This window comes from Cherax quadricarinatus, chromosome 25, assembly GCF_038502225.1.
Source record: "Cherax quadricarinatus isolate ZL_2023a chromosome 25, ASM3850222v1, whole genome shotgun sequence".
NCBI classification, from domain to species: Eukaryota; Metazoa; Arthropoda; class Malacostraca; order Decapoda; family Parastacidae; genus Cherax; species Cherax quadricarinatus.
The window spans coordinates 42,642,368-42,655,046 of NC_091316.1; the positions used below are offsets into that span (position 1 = coordinate 42,642,368).

At 41.3% G+C, this 12,679-nt stretch overlaps 1 protein-coding gene across 1 annotated transcript in view; it reads right to left on the minus strand.

Moving 5' to 3' along the window:
- The window catches only part of LOC138853212 (zinc finger protein 252-like), a 35,896-nt gene extending 26,933 nt beyond the window's left edge, over positions 1-8,963 (minus strand). The window contains exon 1 of the mRNA XM_070088713.1: positions 8,850-8,963. The gene's annotated coding sequence lies outside the window, so the exon portion shown is untranslated. The remainder of the gene's footprint in view (positions 1-8,849) is intronic.
- Between the last annotated feature and the right edge of the window lie 3,716 nt (positions 8,964-12,679).

Here is a 12,679-nt window from a genome sequence, read left to right on the forward strand (position 1 = left end):
CCATGGGGTTGGATGTGAGTTTGGAGGATGTGGAAGAGTTGGTGGAAGACCACAATGAAAAGCTCACCACTGAGGAGCTGCAAGAGCTTCAGCAGGAACAGCAACAGATCGCAGCTCAGAATCTTGCTGCAGAGGAGGAGGAAGAGAGATGGAAGAAGGTGCCTTCTTCAGAAATTAAAGAGATTTTTGCTATGTGGGGTAAGATGGAAAGATTTGTGGAGAAACATCACCATGACAAGGTTGTTGCAAGCTATGTTGGCAACATGTACAGTGACAAAGTCTTAGGCCATTTTAGGGAAGTGTTAAAGAGATGCCAGAAACAGAGCTCTCTCCACAGTTATTTTGCAAGACAGGACTCCAGTGACTCTCAAGCTGGTCCTAGTGGCATTAAGAAACAGAGAAGACAAGCAACCTCAGAAAAGCGATTGGTACCTGAGGTGTTGCTTGAAGGGGATTCCCATTCCAAACTGTAAACAATCCAATCTCTCTCCTCCTCCAGTCTCCCATACACTAAGAAGAATCTCCAGTAAAGGTAAGTGTTATGCTGTTAATGTTTCATTCATCATTTCCCACTGTATTGTTTATGTACTACATGTGGAAACTTAAAACACATATGTAGTTTAATGTGATCCTTTATTGACAATGTTTCACCCACACAGTGGGCTTTTTCAAGTCACAAACAGATCTGTGATCTGTGTGGGCAAAACGTTGTCAATAAAGGATCACATTAAACTGCATATGAGTTTAAGTTTCCATAGTGTCGGTATTTTATACCATTTATTTTCATGTACTACATGTACATTTCATGTAAAAAAAATTTTTGTTTTAATACTTCTGGGTGTCAGGAACAGATTAATTGTATTTACATTATTTCTTATGGGGAAAATTGATTCGAAACCGTAGATTTCAATAATAGTAGCAACTCCAGGAATGGATTAACTACGAAAAACGAGGGACCACTGTACATACAGCACTTTTGTTTCAGGTACGTAAACACATTTCTGATCTTATATAGCATGTCGCTTCTGTCAGGCCTTGTTTTGTCTGATAAGTGTAGCATACATAACAGTAGCACAAATTTATTCACTGGTATAATGTCACCAAAAGCTGGGGTTGAAATCAGGCAGTCTGTCACTGTGCTTATACACATGTGGCATAAGCATTATTGTGGCAAAGATCAGATACATCTCTGCCACAGTTGTGTCCTTCCACTGGTGTAGGTGTGATCTTGGTGAAAGAATTGTGTTTGCCATGGTGTACTCAAAGTATGTATTGCTTTACCTGACAATAATGTCCATCAGGGGTTCATCGAAGAATAACTGAGAGCATTCCAGTTCAGTAGCATTGCTCCCAAGTGTACATGATGGCCATATCCCACTTTGTGTTTCATCAAAGTGATGGGGATTGGGAACAAAATTGTCACCTTGCTGCCAATCCCAGATGTGGTCTGCTGGTGGGTTCTGGATACTGAAAGGTGTTTGTGGTTGTGCAGGTTGAGGTTGAGGTTGTGGATGTTGTGGGGCTGTGGGGTTGGGTGAGGCTGGTTGTGGGTGTGCTGAGTTAGCAGTGTCAGTAGTAACGTGGCCAGCTGCTAGTGCCACATGACTCATGGCACCACCACTATCACCACCACCACCTGCTCTCTCACTCACATCATTCATACCCATTGTAAGTTAAGACACATGTGCAACATATGGATATCTTTATTGTAAACATTTCACCATCCAGTGGCTTTATCAATACAGATTCTAGGACATAATAAGAAGACAGTAGAACTATATACAAAAGATGAGGTAATCAGTCCCTCAGCCTTGGAGTTAGTGTTTACAGCATCGTGGTGGTGGAGAATCTGGAGCAAAGAACAGAACAGAACAGAGGACTCACAGGTTAGGACCCCAAGGGGCGAGGGGGAAGTGGGGACAGGTCGAAGAGTAGACGGTGAGAGGACTGTCTTGAGTCGAAGAGAGAAGAGTCAGGATTAGACCCAACTGCTAAGCCTGGAGAAGCACTAACGAAGACAATGTAGAAGGCAACAGGAACTCTGCAGGTGCTGACTGCATCTTGCTTGATGAAAGAAAACTGCGACTTGATAGTGATAGGTGGCTGCAGGAGACAAGGAAGGAGCTTATCGTTGATTGGTCAGTTCATAGAGGTTTGGTGGTTAATTGGAGTTGTAGCGTTGTTTTACAATGTAATTTTGCTTGGTGAATTTAGTTCTATTTTCAAGACGTTTAAATCATTGGATAGGGATGATCATGAGACATGTTAACAAGTGTTGATAGCAGGAATCTAGAGAGCATTCTTCAATGTGCTTTAGAAAAGTAGAAAGTTCAATTGTACAACCAGTTGTGCAAGAAGAATCGATGGTAAACTTGACTTTCTTTTGGATGAGGTGAGAGTGGACTATAGATAGCAGCATATCTTGAGGATAATTTGCTGTGGTGCAGAAGGTGATTCCATGCCACGAATAGTTTTTTTTTTCAGCATCTTCATCTGGAACTGTATCGAGTCGTAAGATTGTGTTGTTGGTACTGGTTTTTCTTTCTTGTTATGTGGTGTTGAAGGTGGAAGTGAAGATTCGTTGTCAGTTTCAGTAAACGAATAGGAAGATGTTGCTATGGAATTTCAGTGAGGAGCAGTGGTGGTAAAGGCTTCTCATTGGTTGTTGTTGGAGTGACGTCACTAGTTGGTAGAGACGGAGGAGTTACTGAAGAAGTAGAGGTGGTGACTAAGTCTTTCATAAATTTAAGAATATCGGCTAATGGTGGAGAGGCTGGAAATTCAAACGATGGCATGTGTTGAAGGAGCCAGGTACTGCCATATTCTGCATATGAGCATACAGCAGACAGTAGTGGATCTTCGTTATGTCACATGCTGGAGGAGTGACGGTGGTGGTGGAAGTGGGTTGAGAAGAAGCTTGAAGGAGTTTTGTTGTGTCTGCCTGCAACTTTGCAATTGTGGCATAGGTAGGCGACTTGGACGATGACTTCTTTTGTGCTGCATCTTGAGTTTTCTTCATAATGTCCTTTCTAGTAGGAAATTTTGCTGCAAGAGTGTGGTGATCATTACTGTTGCAGTTTAAACAAGTTGGTGGAGATGGAGCAGAGGCAGTACAGGAACTACCACATGTAGTACAGAACTTCTTATCTTTCACTGAGCATGCCTTGGTGTTATGCAGAGAAGAATAACAGTTACAACAATGTTGAATATATTGAAACTTTTCAGCTTCAATGTAGGTAGGGCTGTTGAAGTAGTAGTACACAGCAAGGGCTTCGTTCAGAGCAGTGGCAGCCATGGTGACATCGGTAAAGGTGACATTGAGCAAGAACGACGCATTAGGGACTTTGGTGATGCTATCGACAGTAGCCCATGTATTTTGAGTATCAATAGATGACTTGAGTTCAGCAATAGGTAGAGAAGTGAGGATCTTGTCAAGTTTCTTCAGGAAAATTTATCTTCTTGCTCTTATAGCAGAAGACCTAACAGTAAGTCCTTGAGCAGTAAGAGTAGAGGTGGCTTCAGGAGTGAGTGTCTTCTCAGCTTCAGCTTCATCCTGACAGATGACAATGAAAGCTTCCTTGAGTGACAGAATAGCATTGAATTTCACTCTTAATCTTCCCTGAATGACAGTTGCAAGAGCAAGCTTCGCTGAATCATCAACAGTACCACTGTTGGGCTTGATCTTGACACAATTTGCATAGCTCATCATGCAAGTCAAGGCTGAAGACGATGATGGTAAAGGTTCCCCTCCCCTGTGGGGATAATAGGGAGACTGAAATAAGTAAGGAGAGCTGCTATGACCTGCCGAGGTGAGAGTCAAAAGGAAAATCCAACCCTGGGGCAAAGGCAAGGAGACTGGCAGTTATATAAGTGTCAGTGGATAGGGACATGTAGCAGACGAGGGCATAGTCACTGGTAGGCGGGATTCCCCAGTGGAAGTAGGACCTACCCAAAGGGATCGGTTGTAATAGCCATCAAGAAGGTCTTGTAGATGTCCTCTGAACCAAGATTCCATGATGTTGCAGTGTCTGACAAGTTGTGTAAGAAAGGTATAAAATATCGACAATACAGTGGACCCCCACCTTACAATATTAATCTGTTCCTGAGAGCTCATTGTATGCCGAAATTATCGTAAGGCGAATTAATTTTCCCTATAAGAAATAATGGAAATCAAATTAATCCGTGCACGACACCCCAAAGTATGAAAAAAAAAAAATTTACCACATGAAATATTAATTTTAATACACACAAACTGAAGAAGACATGCACAGTTACATGACACTTACCTTTATTGAAGATCTGGTGATGATTGATGGGATGGGAGGAGGGGAGTGTGTGGAAGTTATTGTTTAGAAGAGGAGTCCCTTTCCATTAGGAATTGAGGTATCAAGTGCTTTTCTGGGGTTACTTCCCTTCTTCTTTTAATGCAACTAGGACCAGCTTGAGAGTCACTGGACCTCTGTCGCACAATATATCTGTCCATAGAGCTCTGTACCTATCGTTCCTTTATGATTTGTCTAAAGTGGTTCACAACATTGTCATTGTAATAGTCACCAGCACGGCTTGCAATAGCTGTGTGAGGGTAATTTTCATCCATAAAGGTTTGCAGTTCAACCCACTTTGCACACATTTCCTTAATCTCTTTTTTCAATTCCATACTAATTCTCATCCTTTTTACCACAGGGATGGGACTAGAAGCTTTTTTCGGGTCCATGGTGACTTATTTTGCAGTTACAAGCTCTAAAAACACTGGGATAATGTGAAAAGTACTGAATGTATGCGTAGATGCGACCACACTGGCTGGCTTGTAAACACTGGTGCTGAGGCCACACATGGGACGCGTCCTGGATGAGTCATGTAAGGTGAGTTTTTTAGCGTGAGGCGAGGCAAAATTTTTGCGTTAAAATGTATCATATGGCAGATTTAATGTAGCGCGATGCCATCATAAGGCGGGTGTCCACTGTATGTAAGTTAAGACATATGTGCAACATATAGATACAGTGGACCACCGATATTCGATGGCATCGGTATTCGATAAATCCGGTATTTGATGTATTTTAACGCAAAAATTTCGCCTCAGTATCCGATCGAAAACCCGGTATTCGATGTGATTCGTACGAGATGTGGCCAGTGTGTGCCAGTGTTTTCAAGCCAGCCAGTGTGCACGCATCTAAGGATACATTCGGTACATTACATATTATCAATGTTTTTGGTGCTTGTTTCTGCAAATTATGAAATTTCTGAAATTATGAAAGATTTTGAAGGGTTTGGGGCTAACCCTGAGAAGCTTATGCCAGTTGTGGAATCCATTGTGCCTACTTCAAAAATTAAGGAAATGTGTGCACAGTGGGTTGAACTGCAAACCTTTATGGATGAAAATCACCCTAACACAGCTATTGCAAGCAATTTTGGTGACTATTATAATGGCAATGTTGCGGGCCATTTTAGACAAATCGTAAAGGAACGGGAGGCACAGAGCTCTATGGACAGATTTGTTGTGCAACAGAGGTCCAGTGACTCTCAAGCTGGTCCTAGTGGCATTAAAAGAAGAAGGGAAGTAACCCCGGAAAAGGACTTGCTACCTCAAGTCCTAATGGAAGGGGATTCCCCTTCTAAACACTAACACCATCCACACTCTCCCCTCCTCCCATCCCATCAATCATTACCAGATCTTCATTAAAGGCAAGTGTCAATTATTCTATTATTATTCTATTGTTATTGTTGTTATTGTAATTATTCTATTGCATTAAACTTAATATTTCAGGTGGTAAAATATTTTTTTTCATACTTTTGGGTGTCTTGCACGGATTAATTTGATTTCCATTATTTCTTATGGGGAAAATTGATTCGCTTTTCGATATTTTCGGTATTCAATGAGCTCTCAGGAATGGATTAACATCGAATACCGTGGGTCCACTGTATCTTTATTGTAGACATTTCGCCATCCAGTGGCTTCATCAAAATACAGATTCTAGGACATAATTAGAAGGCAGTAGAACTACAGGTACCATCCGACTTACAACCAAGCTTAGTTTCAACCAACTGGTCGTAAGTCGAACCTTTTGCATTAAAATGTATTGTATGGCAGATTTAATGTAATGCGATGCCATCGTAAGGCGGGGATCCACTGTATGTAAGTTAAGACACATGTGCAACATATAGATATCTTTATTGTAGACATTTTGCCATCCAGTGGCTTTATCAATACAGATTCTAGGACATACATGTAATTAGAAGACAGCAGAACTACAGGTGCCATCCGACTTACGACCAAGGTTAGTTTCAACCAACTGGTCCTAAGTCAAAATGGACGTAAGTCGAACCTTTGAAAATTGCCGACATATTGTGTAGGGCATAATGTCAAACCTTTCCAATATAAACTACCTACATAGTACTGCAATGTAATGTACAGGTCTCCCTCAACATTCGTGTGGATTAAAGGATCAAGAGTCTCGCGAATGTTGAAAAATCGTGAATGTTTGGTGCCCCAATATATTGTAGGGAAATATAATACAATACTCCTTCCTTAACTTGTTGAACCATGAACAATCATAAAATACATCAAAACGTTGTAAATTGTACTAAATACATAAATGTTATGGTTTAATAACATGTATGTTATTAAATACCACTGCCTCCACCAATGCCTCCACTTCCTCGACCACTGCGAGTCCATACTACCCTCCCTCCGACCCCCGCAACTGGCAGCCAGCCCTCCCACCAGTGTGGTGAGTGTTTTGTTTGTTCATTATTTGCTATTAAACCACAGTATAAATAATGTAAACCCATTCATGACTGCATATTGGAATGGCTATTCGGACAGGTATTCGACAGTGACATCATGTGTTTACTCTTGAACACAGCGAAGAATCAAACATTTCTACTACTGCTAATAATAACAATAGTAATAATAATAATAACAATAATAATAATAATAATAAATACGATAGAATTGAAGAAGGAAATTGTACAAAAATACGAGGGAGTGGTTGACACATCATAAGTGTGGCTTTGTTTATGCTGGCGTGAGCATTAGTCTCCGTGCTCTTCCAAACATTTCACAATAATTCATTGTGTTTGGTGCTTGTAGATTGAGTGCGACTCGAGTGGTAGAGGCAGTGGTTGAGGAAGCAGTTGAGGCAGTGGTTGAGGCAGTGGGTGAGGCAGTGGGTGAGGCAATGGTAGAGGCAGCAGTTGAAGCAGTGGTATTTAATAACATGTTATAAATAATAATAATACATATTAATAACATGTATTATTATTATTATTATTATTATTATAATTATTATTATTATTAATAACATGTACGTTATTAAATACCACTGCCTCAACCACTGCCTCACCCACTGCCTCAACCACTGCCTCACCCACTGCTTCATCCACTGCCTCAACCACTGCCTCAACCACTGCCTCACCCACTGCCTCAACCACTGCCTCACCCACTGCTTCATCCACTGCCTCAACCACTGCCTCACCCACTGCCTCAACTGCTGCCTCACCCACTGCCTCAACCACTGCCTAACCCACTGCCTCATCTGCTGCCTCACTTACTGCCTCAACTGCTTCCTCAACCACTGCCTCACCCACTGCTTCAACTGCTGCCTCACCCACTGCCTCAACTGCTGCCTCACCCACTGCCTCAACCACTGCCTCAACCGCTTCCTCAACCACTGCCTCTACCACTCCAGTCGCACTCAATCTACAAGCACAAAACACAATGAATTATTGCGAAATGTTTGGAAGAGCACCGAGACTAATGCTCACTCCAGCATAAGCAAAGCCACACTGACAATGTGTCAATCACTCCCTCGTTTCTTTGTACAGTTTCCTTCTTCAATTCTATCGTATTTATTATTATTATTACCATTATTACTATTGTTATTATTAGCAGTAGCAGAAATGTTTGATTCTTTGCTGTGTTCAAGAGTAAACACATGATGTCACTGTCCAATACCTGTCCGAATAGCCATTCCAATATGCAGTCATGAATGGGTTTACATTATTTATACTGTAGTTTAATAGCAAATAATGAACAAACAAAACACTCACCACACTGGTGGGAGGGCTGGCTGCCAGTTGCGGGGATCAGAGGGAGGGTAGTAGTTACTCGCAGGTGGCAGGAAACTTAAAATATGATTTGGCGGCTGGGAATTTGGAGGCTGGGAATTTGGCAGTTGGGAATGAGTGAATGTGAAGCCCGTGAAAGTTGAAAACGCGAATGTTGAGGGAGACCTGTACAATCATTATTTCATTCTTTTTACCATAATTTACTTCTATTGTTATATTTTAATTATTTATGTACTGTATATAATGTATACATGGTAGTGAACTGTATTGTAAATTTTACATCACATACAGTATCACATGTTACTGTTATCTTTATTATCGACATAGTGGAATGGGAGAATACCACTGGTAGTGTCATCCTGCCAGAATGTAGTATAACCTATACCCTAAGTAAAGAGAAATAACTCTGGAACATGTGTAATACGTATCCGGCTGGCTGGTCGAGTGGGTGGCCGGATGGGTGGGTGGGTGGGTGGTTGATTGGCTGACTGGCTGACTGAATGTGGCTGTCTCTCTCTCTGTATCTCTCTCTCTCTATCTTTATCTCTCTCTCTTTCTCTCACAGGTACACGTAAGTGAAGTTATCATACATAGTATAAATTACCTAGGATAACCCAAAAAATCCAGACAAAGTGCTATACAGTGGATCTGTGCTCCAGTGCCCTAAATTAATAATATTAATAATAATAATTATTATTATTACAATAATACATATGTACTAATATTAATAATAATATTATTATTAAACTATAATATAATAATCGTGTCCATTCATTACTTACCTTAAAATATCTGTAGTCTTAATGCAGAGTGAGAGGTGAGTAAACAAGATTAAATGAATAAAGGAGAGAGAGAATGAGAGTGTAGAAGCTTCACGAGTTATGTAAACAAACGCTGTTGTTGTTGTTGTTGTTGTTGTTACCAGCCTGGACACGAATGGTTTTTGTTCACTCTGTCAAGCCGACCAGAAAAACATCTCATATTTGTTAATTTATATGTTTATATGTTATTTAGCATGTTTATTATATAATTTTGAAAAAATCATAGATGGATTAAGCAAAATGTCTATATTAATGTTTTATTCACCTTTAATGCACATCAGTGATTATTATTGTGTTTTCATTATTAATATGGCATCTTCAAGACCAATTACACTCTTAATGAATGGCTCTGAGACAGACAAGCCGACAGAAAGACAGATACAGGTAGACAGAAAGACAGACACAGGTAGACAGAAAGACAGACACAGGTAGACAGAAAGACAGACACACAGGTAGACAGAAAGACACACACAGGTAGACAGAAAGACACACACAGGTAGACAGACACACACAGGTAGACATAAAGACAGACACACACATAGACAGACAGACACAGGTAGACATAAAGACAGACATACAAGTAGACATAAAGACAGACACACAGGTAGAGAGAAAGACAGACACACAGGTAGAGAGAAAGACAGACACACAGGTAGAGAGAAAGACAGACACACAGGTAGAGAGAAAGACAGACACACAGGTAGAGAGAAAGACAGACACACAGGTAGAGAGAAAGACAGACACACAGGTAGAGAGAAAGACAGACACACAGGTAGAGAGAAAGACAGACACACAGGTAGAGAGAAAGACAGACACACAGGTAGAGAGAAAGACAGACACACAGGTAGAGAGAAAGACAGACACACAGGTAGACAGACACACAGGTAGACAGAAAGACAGACACACAGGTAGACAGACACACACAGGTAGACAGACAGACACACAGAGATACAGACAGACAGATACAGACAGGTTTATGTGCAACAGTGAAAACAAATAGAGAGTGGGAGAGTACGAGCCTTTCTTGCCACAATCTCAAGTGCAAGATTCAGACTTCATCTTAGAGGCCACTACCTGGAGTTTACCTGGAGAGAGTTCCGGGGGTCAATGCCCCCGCGGCCCGGTCTGTGACCAGGCCTCCCGGTGGATCAGAGCCTGATCAACCAGGCTGTTACTGCTGGCTGCACGCAAACCAACATACGAGCCACAGCCCGGCTGGTCAGGAACCGACTTTAGGTGCTTGTCCAGTGCCACCTTGAAGACTGCCAGGGGTCTGTTGGTAATCCCCCTTACCAACAGGCCATGGTGAAATTTCCTGTCCAGTTAGTACAGTTCATACAGTATGATGCTGCTGATAGGGCAGGGTTACTCAAACTGATGCTGCCTGCATGACACATTGCCGCCATGAGTATTGTCAAATATTGTACAGAGGTGTGCATCAGCCAGCCCAGCCCAGCTGCCAGATGCACGGTCGTAAGTCGAGGGGACCTATGTCGAGCAGGGTGTAAGTCGGATGGTAGGTGTATATACAAAAGATGAGGTAATCGGTCCCTCAGCCTTGGAGTTAGTATTTACAGCATCATGGTGGAGAATCTGGGGCAAAGGCAAGGAGATTGGCAGTTATACAGGCGTCAGTGGATAGGGACATTTAGCAGACGAGCGCATAGTCACTGGTAGGCGGGTTTCCCCAGCAGAAGTAGGTCCTACCCAAAGGGATGGGTTAGTTGTAGTAGCCGTCTAGGTCTTGTAGATGTCATCTGAACCAAGATTCCATGATGTTGCAGTGTCTGACAAGTTGTGCAAGAAAGGTATAAAATACCGACTATATGTAAGTTAAGACACATGTGCAACATATGGATATCTTTATTGTAGACATTTTGTCATCCAGTGGCTTTATCATTCTCCATTACCCTGATGCTGTAAACACTAACTCCAAGGCTGAGGGACTGATTACCTCATGTTTTGTATATACAGTAAACTGTAATTTAGCACGAATTTATTTGGCAAGATTGAAGAATTGCAACACATTTTTATGTAACACGTCATATGATCAATTTAACACGATTCACGGGAGGGGTAAAATTTTTGAGCTTGCAGTTGCCAGGTCGCCCGTGGTGGGTTATACTATTGAGTCAATGGGGGAGGCCTACTGCCATCCTCCTGCCATCCATCCCCACCCCTACCATGCTCCCAGCCTCCAGTTTGGCTCATACACGTGCAGGACGAAGATACTCGGGAACCTAGCTGTGTTTATTTACATACATATTTTCTTATTTTTGTTGCCATTTTTTTAAATCTGCCAAGTAATCATGGCACCCAGTAAGCATACAAGTGTTGCTGAGATTGACAAGAAAAGGTTTAAGCGTTCAAGTCTAGGAATTGCGAAGAAAATTGAGATATTAGACAAGCTTAAGAGTGGATCATGTTAGGTGGATATAGTGAGGGCCTATGGCCTTAATAAAGCATCAGTTCATACAATTAAAGAGAACGAGGCGAATATACGAGCTTGTGTAATGAATAACCCAAGATGTCATCTCATGACAAGAATGAAATGTAGGTCCCAACAAGTAAATAAAACAGAAAACTTGTTGCTTGAGTGGATTGAACAAAAGACAAAGAAAGGTGCACCACTTAATTTCATCTTAATTAGGGAAAAGACCTTACAGTTGTTTAAAGCAGTGTGTGATAAGGAAGGAAAGCCTGAAAAAGAGTGTGTTTAGCACAGGCTGGTTCCACACCTTTAAGTTGCATAATAAGTTACATAATATTAAATTTTCTGGTCAAAGTACTTCAGCTGATCATACAGCAGCAAGTAATTTTCCTGCTGAATTGCAGGAAATTATTTCTGAGGGTGGCTATGAGCCACATCAAGTGTTTAATGCTGACAAGACAGGTGTTTTTTGGAAAAAAAATGCCAACACGAACTTATATCAATCAGCAAGAGAAGAGTGCACCAAGCTTCAAGACAGCAAAGGACCACTTCACCTTGCTCCTTTGCAGTAATGCATCAGGTGATTTCAAGTGTAAGCCCATAGTTATTTACCTCTCTAAGAATCCTTGTGCTTTGAAAGGTGTAGCTAAAAACACCTTACCAGTAATTTGGAGGTCAAACCAGTCAGCATGGATGACAGAGGAAATATTTATTGACTGGTTTAAGCATCACTTTATTCCTGAAGTCAAGTTTTACCTGCACAGCAAGAACCTTGCATTCAAGGCTCTCTTCATTCTTGATAATTCCCATACTCATCCACAAGTTTTGCTGGATGTGTCCCCACATGTAAAAGTTGTATTTTTACCTCCAAATACAACATCTTTAATACAACCACTGGATCAGGGAGTTAAGTCATTCAAGTGTAACTACACAAAAAATGTTATGAAAAAACTAGTTGCATCAATGGACTCTGATTCCAACTTGGCAGCACCAAGCTTCTGGAATAAATTTAACATCACAGATGCTATCAGCTATGCTAGAAGTGCATGGAATGAAGTGCCCCAATCAACGTTAAATGCAGGTTGGGGAAAGTTATGGCCTTCTGTGGTTAATTCTTTCATTGGTGTCTCCTGGCTTGAAAGTTAGGTTCAGGAAATTGTTCAGCTGGCAAGGAGATTACCAGGTGATTGTTTTGAAGATATGAATGAAGATGTGAATGAGCTCTTAGAAGATGACGATGAAGACAGGAGTCCAGAGGAAATGTTAGCAGAGCTCGATGCACAGATACAAGGGAGAGACATAACAGAAGAAGATGAAGAAGAACCTGAAGAAAAACAGTTAACATTGCAGCAGTTACGTG